At 34.9% G+C, this 14,644-nt stretch overlaps 1 pseudogene across 1 annotated transcript in view; it reads left to right on the top strand.

Annotated features, from left to right (window-relative positions):
• Window positions 1–12,697, top strand: part of LOC110007985 (7-deoxyloganetin glucosyltransferase-like) — a 30,895-nt pseudogene extending 18,198 nt beyond the window's left edge. The window contains exons 2-6 of the transcript XR_016053283.1: window positions 1,308–1,381; window positions 2,288–2,633; window positions 2,874–3,104; window positions 4,210–4,545; window positions 12,336–12,697. The product of XR_016053283.1 is annotated as a 7-deoxyloganetin glucosyltransferase-like (transcript). The remainder of the gene's footprint in view (window positions 1–1,307; window positions 1,382–2,287; window positions 2,634–2,873; window positions 3,105–4,209; window positions 4,546–12,335) is intronic.
• Window positions 12,698–14,644: the final 1,947 nt, after the last annotated feature.

The raw sequence follows: 14,644 nt of genomic DNA, 5'->3' as shown, positions 1-14,644 counted from the left end.
ATTGACCACGAAGCCAACGAGCAGGCCTACTATGAATATGAACCCACAAATAAAAGATAACGAAAACGATGGACGTGCAGGAGCATTTAATACATTCCACAGTTGACCTGCTCAGTCGCTCTTGAGGGCCTCGGCATCAGAGTGGGGACTCAGTCGAGTGCATCCATTTATAACCCGGTTTTTATGCTGCCAAGCCTACATATGTAGAAATACATGCCTTTTAATAAATTTATTTTTGAGATGGATTTTTAGACTCAATTTTTAAATATATTTAACTCTAATGCGGAGATCATGAATACGAAAAAATAAGTAAATTTTAAGAAATAGAAATAGTAATTCTAGTAAAAAAACCTTCGGACCGTTAGTTTTTATTGTTTTAGATGAAACACCTCTATGCGGTCCATTCCATGTGAGATAATTTTCTTTCATTTTATCTTCTATATGTTTGTATTGCAAAGGTTGAGCGATATTTTTCTCAAAATAAATAAATAAATAAATAAATAAATAAAAGAGAATAAAGAAAACAAATAGAGACAAGCAACGTGAAGAAGTGATAAAAAAGGGTTGGGCTTATTGTAAATTATAAATGAATTAAGAAAAATTATAGAGTGATAAAAAAGGGTTGGGCTCAATTGGCTTATTGTGAATTATAAATGAATTAAGAAAAATTATAGATCTCCCTTGGCCCAACTTTCTAAATATGCACTCCTTACTATTTTTTAAATCACATCAGATGTTTTTTTTTTTTTCTTTTCATCTATCCCCAAGTAAAATAATTATTTCTTTATAACGAAAATAGCTCCACTCTAAACTCATGTTTCTCTTGGATTTATACAAAGAAGCCATCTGGTCCATACTTTTTAAAACACATTATCCCCAAAACAAATTTGTTTTTATTTATTTTTATTTTTTCTTTTTGTTTCAACATCTACACCTCCAAATAAAAAATTTATTTTATTATCACAAAATTGTTCCCTCTAAACTAATATTTATATCGAATTTATAAAAAAAAATGGTCTGACACATTACGTGTTGGACTAGATCCGATCTCTATTGAAACCGGTCTGACAGATTGTACTGGGCTAGCTTTCGGTCCATATAAAAAGAGGAGGTCTAAAAACGTCGGTTTAAAAGGGGGCATTTTTAAAAAAAAAAAAAAAAATATTTCTAACCTCAATGGGTTTAATAAAATATTAAAAAAAAAAAAAAAAAAAGTAAAAAAAAGACAATTACGAAGCGAGTTAGAGGCAATCAACAATTTTCTTACAAGTAAAGCTCGCCATTTCCTGGACGCCTCTCTTTTTCAGGTTCAACGTCGCAAATTGTACTTTATGTTATGTGCATGAATTACATCACGTGGATGCTACGCTCCGACGTGAAGGTAATGCATTTATTTTATGAAAAATTGTTTGGCGTGTACAAGCCCGCTCTACCAAAAGTGGGTCCCATAAATAATATTCTTCTAAAGAAATCAACGTTTTATATATTTTTCCCAATCAATATCTTCTTTTGAATTTAAAATTTATTTATTTATATAGATTAATAATGTTTATGTTAAAGATTATATATTCCTTAAAAATTTTATTTTAAAAATAAATTATTAAAGAGCCTACATTTCTACATATGAGTCTGTGGACTCATAAAAACTGTGTCCTAATATACTCAAATGAAAATAATTTTTCAAATTGCATTGTCCATGATCTTGAAGAAAATAAATCCTCAAGAATCGAAATAGTCCAATATTTGAAAGGTAAGATTAAGTGTCAGAAATATCAAAATTCAAGTTTCTTACTTTTATAATATAATCATGTAGTGATTTTTAGTTGGTTCGTATAATTTCGGACCAAAAGAGTCCTCCCAAATTAGTTTTCTACCTGATAAAATATTATTTTCATTGAGTATATAATATCTTTTGAAGAGATCACATTCCTAAAATATTTTCTATCCTAACTGTACTTTTATTAAGTTTGTCTCGAGGGAGTAAATGGACATTGCGGTTCCCTCAAGAGCACAAAATCATCTTTTTGCATACAGAAAACGTCACGCCTGCCACCGAATCTCTTTCAACGGTGATACGCCGTCTCCCTCTCTGCCATTTTCAACTGTGGACATTCTGACCGAGCTTGAAACCCTCAAAAGGTTGCAAATGTTTACTGAAGGGAGTGACTCTGCTTCAATTTATTGAATGTCTCTCATTTGAAATAGTAAACTTTCAATATGTATAAATACATGGGTTAAACCGGATCTTCCTGCACAACCTCAAAACTTTAGGACTTGCAGTTGCTAGAGAGAAACTCAAGAGAGAGATGGGTTCCGACTACGTTCAAAACCCCATGCTGTGTGCGTTCCCTTCCCTGCACAAGGGCACATAACCCCAATGATGCAGCTGGCCAAGCTCCTCCATGCCAGAGGCTTCCACATAACCTTTGTCAACAACGAATACAATCACAAGAGGCTCCTCAAATCAAGAGGACCCGATCCGTCCATGGGCGTCCAAGGCTTTGTCTACGAGTCAATCCCTGATGGCGTCCCACCCATTGAAATCGAGGCCACGCAGAGTATCCCTGAGCTTTGCTACTACACCAGCTTCGTTGACAATGGGGAATATTTTTATGGCTATTTGTTTTTCTTTGGTAAATCAGCAAAGTGGTTCATTAGCTATCCTCTCCATCAATAATCTGAACATTGGTTTGCACAGAAAATGAAAGTTAAAACCCTTCTTAAAGGAGAAAAAGTTCAACATTAAGCACAATACACATCACAATTTAGTGATTGGGATTTTATTTTAGATGTATCTCGATTTTGTTCAATAAATTTATTCAAAAATATAAATTAATATACTGATTATTTAAGAATTGATATGATTGCTACAGGTTTAGCTGCCTTGATCCTTTTGGGGAAATTGTGGCGAGGCTCAACAGTACTGAAGATTTGCCGCCTGTGAGCTGCGTGATTTCGGATGGGGTCATGAATTTTACCCAGACGTTAGCCGATGAGCTCGGGATCCCGAGGGTTGCATTTTGGACGACGAGTGCTTGTGGATTATGGGCTTACCTTCTGTACCCACCCTGAACTCATAGAGAGAGGGTACACGCCTTTAAAAGGTGAGGGAATATACATAATATGATCATAGAAAACTCTTGTTTTGTGGTTTTCTTGTGTGGAGCTGTTTGAGCGAGAGACAGAGAGTCGAGACAGGGAGGGAGGGCAAATAGTGAGGGATGTCTAAATGATACTTTTAAGATTACACATTAGTCGCCCAAAGTTTTGAAATCCAGCTTGACAGGATGGATCGTTCACCCTACATATCTATGCCGGATCATTGGAAAGCGATTTGTATCTGTCTAGGTTGGTCCCATTTTTACGATAGGAGTTCATCGGTTGGGAATTTAAAACAGGTTTTAAGAGGGAATGAGGCAAAACCAGTTCAATGCCCGACCAATTTTCTGTTCAAATTGACGATCCAGATCAGAATGCCAATTTGGAAAACCATTTTACTTGAGCGCTGAAGATTCGGAAAGTACCCGATTTTGTACTAGAACTGGAAATCCAAGTGGCCTTCTCTTCCCAGGCTTTGGGTATCCTTTGAAGTATAATTCCTTTCCCCAGAGGCCTATCCAAGTATCTCTCTCTCTCAATCAATTGAATGGTACCCTACTCATATATTTTGCATATGGAGTGGGTATTTTTTTTGCTGGACCGGTCGCCTCTGTTATTCCATTTGTTTTTTTGGCGAGTTTAGTAATTGTTTGGTCAGCCTTTTCCTCAACAGTTCTCAGAACTATGCTTTTGGGTCCCGGCCTGATTCCTTTTATCGGGTGCAATGTTGCGTGAAGGAAACCTCGGACGAGCAAACTCGGACCTGTCCGGATAACTCAGATTAGTGTCTAACCCAGGGATCTTAAAAAAAATTGAGCTTTTTTAATATTTTATAAAATTTTATAAAATAAAAAAATTAATTTATATTTTTTCTATGTTTTCTGATTTTGGGAAAGATTGAAAAGTGTATTGATTAAAAAAAAAACAACCTAAGAAATGAATACCATAATACAAGTTTGGTTTCCATTACTATACTAGCAGCTCCGCCACTCATTTTTTTCGACACCATAAGGTGATAAAGTAGTGTAGCTACTAGTACATTGCTTGAAAATAAAGTTCAAGTATAGCACACAGATCGTGCTAATTTTCTCCTTGCTTTCACATGTCCAGATGCTAGCCAACTAACCAACGGCTAAATAGAGACGCCCCTCAATTGGATCCAATCAATGCCGTCCATACGGCTTCGAGACATGCCGAGCTTCCTCCGAACCATGGACGAAGATGATATTATGCTCAATTTCGTGAATGAGGAGCCCCTCATCGCCATCAAATCTTCCGCAGTCATCCTCAATACTTTTGACTCCCTCGAGCAGCCTGTGCTTGACACCATGCGCGCTAAGGTCCCCGCCTTGTACACGGTTGGACAACTAAACATGCTATGTAAGCGAGCCATCACCGAGCCCAAATTGAGCTCGATAGGCTCTAGTCTATGGACCCCTGACACTAGCTAGCTCGATTGGCTTGACAACAAACCGGCAGGATCTGTGGGCTATGTGAATTTCGGCAGCATCACGGTAATTTTCGATATTACGCATCTTGGAACATAATTAGGTAAATTTCAATACAGGTACTTGAAGACTTGCATAATTTGTTTTGGTGCTTAAGAAAATCTTGATCTTATTTTTAATTACTTGACCTTTATCGCTTTATTGAAGCAACAACTAATGTCTCCCAGGTCTGGGAATCGAGGGATTATGACAGTCTGTAATCACTTTTTTTGGGTTAATATCGTCTATAAAATATTCTGGACAACTTCAACCACCAGTATTTTTTAACTTATCATGTGTCACGCCCCAAGAATTTATAATACTGATATTCTTGAGATGAGAAAGTCAAAACATATATATATCTCTTGATAGGACAAATTGACAGTGGCGAATTCTTACAAAGTAACAAAAGAAAGTTTAAGCACAACTACAATAGCTTACAGGGTTGATCCTGACGAGCACTTAAAATGAAACCGCAGTTATCTTGAAAAATATTTTCCATAATTTGATGAGTTTGGCTACTCAGTAAGTGATCATCATAATCCTAAAAATAATCATGGTTGAAAGATATTAATATTTTCAAAAAGGAGATCTATTAACATAAATGTATTAACAGTTTCACTTTAAAAAAGGCATAATTAAGTATAATCCGAATAATTGAAATGCGTATGACATTTTAACGGCAGTGCATAATTCAAAGGATTTCATAAATTACCCTACTGACGTCCCAAGTAGGTCACCTATATACCCCATCAGCAACCTGATAGGTCCACTTAATCCCTATCGGCATCCCAGATAGGTCCACTTAATCCCTACAGGTCCACTTATACCTCACCGGCGTACCGGATGAGTCTACTTAATCCCTACCGACGTACCAGATAGGTCCACTTATACCTCACCGGCGAACCAGATGAGTCCACTTGTATACTTAAAGTATTTCTAAATCTCTTTAAATATTCGAAAGCAGTAATATCATGTACTCAACATATCACTGAAATTATTAATATGAATTTCACTGAAACCATTAATAACAGTTACTTTCAATAACATTTCAAAAATAACCAGTCAAATATTTTGGGCTCAAATTTAGAAAGGTAACAATTCGTAAGGACATTCTAGCATAATTGCCAATCTAATATGAATGGGAAAACTCTTATAGAAATTCAAGAATACGGAATTATCACAATTTATGGGATGTCAATTCGCAAATAAACATTTCACGGACGATGCTATAATCAATTGCAAAAATATTACTTTTCAAATAATAAGGCAGTCATTTGCACATTAAATTTACAATGTCTTAATATTCAAAAACAGTAGAAAGAAATCTCACAATTTTACTAAAAGCAAAAATATCACATTTATTTTTAAAAATTTTACAGTATCTAAAATTTTCTAACAATAGACACGAAAAATAAATAAATTTATTTTTCTAAGAATTTAAAGCATTTAATATTTTTAACATAGATAAAATATCGCAATTTTATTAAAAAGATTATTTTTTAAAATAATGAGGTCGCTTGCGCATAAAATTTATCACGCCTAAAATTCATGATAATAAGCAAAAGTAATTATTTCATTTCATTTTTTTAAAAAGAGCGGATTATTTTTCAAGATAATGAAGTCACTTACCTAAAATATTTGAGAGGAAGCTTCCGATAAAAATTCGGCTAAAAAGAGAAAGAGCTCACTGCATTTTGACTAGAGAGAGAAAGATCTCAAAAAGTTTATAGGGTGGGTGTCCTCGCCTCTCCTATTTAAATTCTTAAGACACCTTATTATTTTATTTTATTAAGTTACACCTCATACATGAGGTGTAACAATTATATTACACCTAAACGTTTAAAGCCCACGTCCACTAAAGGACGTGGCAAGGCAGCAAAAAAACATAAATCAAAAGCTTTTGAAAGTAGTGATGGTTCCTAAGGACCATCATGCTCATATGGAACATCACTTATTAAAAGTTTTTTTTTTTTTTTTTGAAATTTTAGGATTATTACATTCTTCTCCCCTTGAAAAAATTTAGTCCTCTAAATTTATGTACCTGATTATTGAAAAAGATAGGGATATTTTTATCTGATATCGTCTTCTCGTTCCCAAGTCGACTCTTCTCTTGAATGGTACTGCCATATTAGACGGACCATAAGAATCTTCTTGTTGCGCAACACTTGTACCTTTCTATCCAGTATCAAAATTGGCTGTTCAATGAAGGATAGGTCCTTCCTGATCGGTAAAGGTTCATATTTCAAGATATGGGATGGGTCGGGCTGATATTTTCATAGTGATGATACATGGAAGACATTATGGACGTTTGCCAATTCGGGTGGTAAGGCAAGTCTATAAGCGACACCTCCGATTCTTTAAAGGATTTCAAATGGTCTGATGTAACGTGGGCTCAGCTTTCCTTTCTTGTCGAATCTCATAATGCCTTTTATTGGTAATGTTTTTAAGAAAACTCGATCACCTTGCCTCTCCTGCGGTTATCGGCATAACTCTTTTGCCGACTCTGAGCTGTCCTGAGCCTTTCTTGAATTAATGTTATCTTATATGTGGTTACCTGGACAATTTCTGGCCCCAAAAGCTTTCTTTCACCAACTTCGTTCCAATAGATGGGTGACCTGTATTTCCTTCCATACAAGGCTTCATATGGTGCCATCTGAATACTAGCTTGGAAGCTATTATTATAAGCAAACTAAATCAGGGGTAAATAGTCATCTCACCTTCCTGTAAAGTAAATGACACAGGCCCTTAGCATATCTTTCAAGGATTGGATGGTCCTCTTCGATTGTCCATCAGCTTGGGGGTGTAAGGCAGTGCTAAAGGTGAGTCTCGTCCCCATGGCTAACTGTAACCTAACCCAAAATTTAGAAGTAAACAGAGTATCCCTGTCCGATACAATACTGACCAGAACTCCATGCAACCATACTATTTCCTTAATGTACAACTGGGCCAGTCGATCCAAAGTATACGTCGTGCGAATCGACAGAATGTGGGCAACTTTGGTCAGCTGGTCCACAATGACCCAAATGCTATCATGTCCTGAATTTGTTCTAAGCAAGCCAGAGACAAAATCCATAGAGATGTGCTCCCACTTCCACTCTAGCATGGGTAAATGCTGCAACAACCCGCGGACCTTTGATGCTCAGCTTTTACTTGTTGGCATGTTAGGCACTTAGACACAAATAATGCTACCTCTTTTTTCATATTATTCCACCAAAAGGTTGTCTTCAGGTCTTGATACATTTTAATACTTTCGGGATGTATCGTATAATGAGAGTGATGTGCTTCTTCCAAGATCGCTTTTTTTCACACTCTCATCATTCGGGACACAAATCCGACCTTTGAATCTTAGTTAATCCTCACTACATATAGAGAATTCGTCTCTCTTTCTCAACTTCACCTCAATTGTTATAAGCTGAGGGTCTTTCTTTTGTGTCGATCGAATATGTTGGATTAATTGAGGTTCTGCCTTAATGTTGGCAATCATACTTACCACACCATTAATGGACGGAGTCGAATGCTAATCCACTATTTCCTCCCAACAATCTCATTTCTTGGATCATTAGATGAGCTAAGACTCCCGTAGATTTTCTACTTAGAGCGTCGGCTACAACGTTAGCTTTTCCTGAATGATAATGGATTGTACAATCATAATCTTTTAAGAAATCCATCCATCTTATCTGCCGCATATTTAAATCCTTCTGAGAGAAGAGGTATTTCAAGCTCTTATGATCCGTGTATATTTCGAATTGCTCACCATATAGATAATGCCTCCACATTTTCAAAGCGAATACTATTGCAGCCAGCTCTAAGTCATGAATTGGATATTTTTCTCATATTCTTTCAACTGTCTGGATGCATATGCCACTACTTTCCCATATTGCATTAATACACAGCCCAAGCCTTTATGTGAAGTATCACTATAAATCACAAAATCCCCCACTCCCCTTAGGAATAGTTAAAATAGGTGCTAAAGTTAATCGAACTTTTAGTTCTTGAAAACTCTCATCACATTCACTTGTCCACTCAAATTTGACATTTTTCTGTGTCAATTGAGTCAATGGGGTTGCGATTCGAGAAAATCCTTTTACAAATTTTCTATAATATCCTGTCAATCCCAAAAAGCTTTGAACTTCAGTCAGATTACTTGGTTGTTTCCAATTAACAATGGCTTCAACTTTTGAAGGATCAACTGATAGACCTTCATTTGATATGACATGTCCTAAAAATGTTACTTATTCAAGCCAAAATTCACATTTACTAAGTTTGGCATACAATTTCTTTTCTCTTAATATTTACAATACCATTCTTACATACTGCTCATGTTCGTTCTGATTCTTGGAATAAATTAAAATATCATCAATGAATACCACAATAAATTTATCCAAAGAGGGCTTAAAGATCTGATTCATAAAATCCATAAATGCAGTCAGTGCATTGGATAATACAAAAGCCATGACTAAAAATTTATAATGGCCATACCTTGTTCTTAAAGCTATCTTGGGAACATCTTCACTTTTAATCTTAAGCTGATGATATCCAGATCTAAGATCAATTTTTTAAAACACTTGTGATCCTTGTAATTGATCGAATAAATCATCAATTCTAGGTAATGGATACTTATTTTTCACTGTCACTTGGTTCAACTGTCTATAATCGATACACAATCGTATGGTCCCATCTTTTTTTTTAACAAACAATACTGCAGCACCCCAAGGTGACCCATTGGGCTTGATAAAACCTTTATCTAATAATTCTTCCAATTGTTGTTTAAGTTCCTTAAGTTTTACAAGTGCCATTCTGTAAGGTGCCATAGAAATTAGGGCTAACCCTGGCAATAATTCAATAGAGAATTCAATTTCCCCGTCAGGCGGTAATCCTAGCAATTCTTCAAGGTAAGCGTCGAGAAATTCTCGGATAACCGGAGTGGTATCCAAATTTATTTCTTCCTTCCTATCTTCTTTGATATAGGCAAGAAAGCCTTGATACCCTTTTTGAAGGAGGCGATTAGCTCAAATACAAGAGACTAAATATGATGGAGAGTCTTCTTTGATACTAAAGGTAACCATTTTCTTGCAACAATCAATACTTGCATGGTATGCAGAAAGCTAATCCATACCTAAGATTACATCAAAATCTTGAATTTCTAGGAGTATTAAATCAACCAACAGTTCCTTTTCTTTTATCTTTATTACACATGATTTGTACACTATATTGGTGTCACTTGAATTTCCCATCGGTGTGGCGACCTCTAGAATGTATTCTAACTGTTCTGGTTCTACCTTTAAGTGGCATGCAAAGTGTGGTGATACAAATGAATGAGTAGATCCAGGATCAATCAAAACATGAGCTACTTTTAGGAAGATAATAAGAGTACCTTGGATCATTGATTTTGAGGCTTGAGCATCTTGCTGGGTGATCGCACATACTCTTCCCTTCATCTGAGGCTTTTGAGCTGTCTCTCCTTGCTTTGGAAGCTGTTACATCTGTAAGCTAGGACATTCTCTAATCTGGTGCCCCAATTTTCCACATTTAAATCAAGCTCTAGTATTCCAATAATAAAGGCTCGATCCATGGTTTTTCCCACATTTTTTACATGGTTCTATTAGGCTTTGAAGTAGCAAGAGCCTAGGCTTCTTGTTTGCCCTTTCAAGTTGTTGTCGATTAGATGGTGTGGGTCTAACCTGACTTTTCTGATTTTCATCTTTTGGTAATCTTTGAAATTTTTTTCTACAATTTGGGCTCGATCAACTATTTGAGCATAAGTTCTCAATTTTAAGACTGTTATTCTGCTTCTAATAGCTGGTCTGAGACCCATTTCAAATTTTTTCACCATTCTTGCCTCATTGTTAATGTGGTGCAAACCTAGCCAATTCAGCAAACTTGACCACGTACTGTGCTACTGTCCGGTTTCCTTAGATTAATTCCAGAAATTCCATTTCTTTTTGGTCTCGATTAAAATCTGGGAAATACTTTTTATTAAATGCCTCTAGAAATACCTCCCAAGTCAAGGGTTTATTTTCTTTGACCAATACTCTTTTTGCCATTCACCACAAATGTTGTGCTTCTCCTTCTAACATAAAAACTGCCAAGGCCACCTTCCTATCATCAGGACATTCTATTACCTCAAATATTTTCTCCAATTTACATAATCCATCCCTCGGTTTCCAGTGGGTTTACAGCACCCTTAAAAGAAGGTAGGTTCAATTTTTTAAATTGTTCGATATTACTCTCACCATTTCCCGTAACTGACTGCCTGGGTGAATTGTTGTTTTCCATCTGATGTTGCATTAGAGCAATCATATTTTCCAAGCCTTCGTGAATTCCTTCCATATTAGCTTCAGCTATTATGGATCTTGACTTCGTCTCAATCTGTACATGCAATTAATGTGATTTTAAGTACATTTTTTTTAAATTTCCTAAGAATCTTAAACCTATTGCTCTGATACCATAATTGTCAAGCCCCAAGAATTTACAATACTGATATTCCTGAGATGTGACAGTCAAAACATATATACATATCTTGAAAGGACAATTTTACAGTGGCGAATTCTTACAAAGTAATAAAAGAAAGTTTAAGCATAACTACAATATCTTCCAGGGTTGATCCTGACGAGCACTCAAAATGAAACTGCAGTTATCTTGAAAAAAGTTTACCATAATTTGATGAGTTTAGCTACTCAGTAAGTGATCATCATAACCCTAAAAATAATCATGGTTGAAAGATATCAATATTTTCAAAAAAGAGATCTATTAACAGAAATGCATTAACAGTTTCACTTTAAAAAATGTACAATTAAGTATAATCTGAATAATTGAAATACATATAACATTTTAACGGTAGAGCATAATTCAAAGGATTTCACAAAGTACTCTACTGGCGTCTCAAGTAGGTCACCTATATACCCCATCAGTGTCCTGATGGGTCCACTTAATCCCTATCGGCGTCCCAGATAGGTCCACTTAATCCCTGTAGGTCCAATTATACCTCACCGGCGTACCGAATGAGTCCATTTAATTCCTACCGGCGTACCGAATAGGTCCACTTATACCTCACCGGCGAACCGAATTAGTCCACTTGTATACTTAAAGTATTTTTAAATCTCTTAAACATTCGAAAGCAGTAATATCATGTACTCAACATATCACTGAAATTATTAATATGAATTTCACTGAAACCATTAATAACAGTCACGTTTAATAAAATTAAAAAATAACCAGTCAAATATTTTGGGCTCAAATTTAGAAAGGTAGCAATTCGTGAGGACATTCTAGCATAATTGCCAATCTAATATGCATGGAAAAACTCGTATAGAAATTCAAGAATACAAAATTATCGCAATCTATAGGATGTCAATTCGCAAATAAACATTTCACAGACAATGCTATAATCACTTACAAAAATATCAGTTTTCAAAAAATAAGGAAGTCATTACAATATCTAAATATTCAAAAACAGTAGAAAGAAATCTCACAATTTTACTAAAAGAAGAAATATCACATTTATTTTTAATAATTTTACAGTATCTAAAATTTTTTAATAATAGAGAAGAAAAATAAATAAATTTATTTTTCTAAGAATTTACAGCATTTAAGATTTTTAACATTGATAAAATATCACAATTTTATTAAAAAGATTATTTTTCAAAATAATGAGGTCGCTTGCGCATAAAATTTATCGCGCCTAAAATTTATGATAATAAGCAGAAGTAATTATTTCATTTCATTTTTTTAAAAAGAACTGATTATTTTTCAAGATAATAATCTTCGCAGAGCAGCAGACTAACTGTTTCTTTGCTTGCACGGAATGGGGAGTGGGAATGGAGATCAATAACAATGTGAAGAGAGAGGAAGTGGAGGCGCAGGTGAGAGAGTTGATGAAGGGAGAGAAAGGGAAGGAGATGAGAGAGAAGGCCATGAAGTGGAAGGAGGAATCTGAGAAGGCAATCCAATGTGGACGCTCTTCTCTAACTAATTTCGACGCCCTTGTAAACGATGTGCTACTCAAGGGTTCTCAGGCTTAGTTGTTATTTATTTATTATTATTATTTTTTTTGGTAAGACATGTCCTATCCGTTTTTTATATAGATCAGGGAGTCGATGCTTTTGGTTTTTTTTTTTTGTTTCCTATTCTTATATTAGATTTTTCTTGACACCAAATATGTTCCTATTGCACTCTTTCTGTTTTTATTTTATCGTTATGCTGTAAAGTTTTTTTTAATATTAAGTGAATAAAATAATGGGCACCACTAAATAGCTCTTTAATTATGAATGTAGGTCCAAAAAACCGAACTACGTAAAGCTGTAATTTTTGCTTATCAATTTAACGATTTCATGAAAGGTTGCTCGCACAAACTTTCTGCTCAGCAAAAGTTTTTGACGTTACCTTTAAATTTATTTTTCTTCTATGTGAGATCCGAGACGCCTATCTTTAGTCTTTCATTGTTCTTCGGTCCCCCAAAATTTCCGTTGAATTTTTTTGCATCTTGGCTTCTATAGCAGGGTAGCAATAATCGTCAAGGATTCATGCTTTGCAAGCGAAGCCCCCTATTGCTACCCCTTTTATTTTATTGATGTTGCATGTTTGCATCTTTGGCAGCAATAAGCAACTCAAATCAGCAGCAGTTAAAAGCTTCGTCAAAATCTTAATGTCTTTGCCTTAAATTAGGTAGTTTTTCAAGCCTTTATTTTAAATGGGAGATCAAAATTATGGTTCAAAGATTGTAGTGCATGAGGGCAATAATTCAAATCTGAAAAGTACGCCCATGCTTCTTAATAGAACCAATTGTGAAACTTGGTCAAGAGCTGTAACTATGTATCTCAGCAGCACATATAAGTTGGGTTTTGTAAATAGAAAAAAACCATGATCCTACCTATGAGGCGTGAGACAACTACATCTGGTCGTGGCCTACAAACTCAATGGAACCATGATTTGTTGAAGGGATGTATTTCCAGCTATTGTTGAAGATTTGTGGAACTCTCTTAAAGAGATTTAGGGAGAAAAAAATAAAGCAGGCAAGATTTTTCAACTCGAGCAAGACATATGTAAAGGGGAATGATTTCATGCAACAATTGTATCGTCGTATAATGCAACTATCTTCAAAAACCATGTTAAAGACATTTGTTTGACTCAAATTTTTGAATGTAAACTCTTTTCATTATGAAGAACAATCACAAAAAAGAAAATTTTGAAAAACTGCTATAGAAAGCTTTCATTCTAGCCCAATTAATATAAGCCGTCCATTTTGGGGCCATACAAATGCCAAAAATATGGTTTTCTAAAGGTGTGGTTGCATTGTACTACTATAAAACCATTGCATTAGATCATTTCCCCTCATGTAATTATTTATTTTTTTACCAAAGAAGGATTATATTGTAGAATTAGCGTGCATCTCAAGAATGCATAAAATAATGTTGTTTGGACACTAGAAAACCCTTAACTGATCATCTCGATGTCGAGATGTATGAATAGAAAAAAAAAAAAAAAATTTTAAGTCCTAATAAGAGTACATCTTGCAACACAATATTTGGACCATCCATTTTCAAGATTTTTAAGTATTTATAGATCCACTCGATTTGAACCATTTTTTGAGCTTAAAATTTTATAATTAAGGATAAAAATAGATTCTTTTATCTTCTTAAGAGTTTTCTATGCTAAAATTACATGACAAGGTTTGGAGGTGTGCCTTATTTTGATTGTTCAATGTAGCAATCTTATGCGAACAATACTATCAAATAAATCACCAGTTTAACTTGATAGCATTCTTTATTGTAGTTTACAACAAGTAGGTGGATAAAGGCTGAATACATTTCATTGGGAATTTATAATGATCTGCCGTTATTGTGTATCCAGCTCTATTATTGTTCTTGGATTTCTTGGAGGAATAAAGATTGCAATTCGCATTATAAAAGAAAAAGTATCATGTCCTCATCATGTGGACCGGTGAGATTTCACAAGGTTGTATCCAATGGCCAAAAATTAGTCTTATATTTTTAGTTTTTTTCAAAATATATATTTATCTAAATTTTGTGATGTAGTTGTATTTTTATAAATATAGC

Source organism: Amborella trichopoda, chromosome 4 (genome assembly GCF_054954075.1).
Source record: "Amborella trichopoda isolate Santa Cruz 75 chromosome 4, AtrichopodaSantaCruz75HAP2 v2.0, whole genome shotgun sequence".
In the NCBI taxonomy this organism is placed as follows: Eukaryota; Viridiplantae; Streptophyta; class Magnoliopsida; order Amborellales; family Amborellaceae; genus Amborella; species Amborella trichopoda.
The sequence above is the reverse complement of the archived record's forward strand: the minus strand, read 5'-3'. Positions and strand labels throughout refer to the sequence as shown.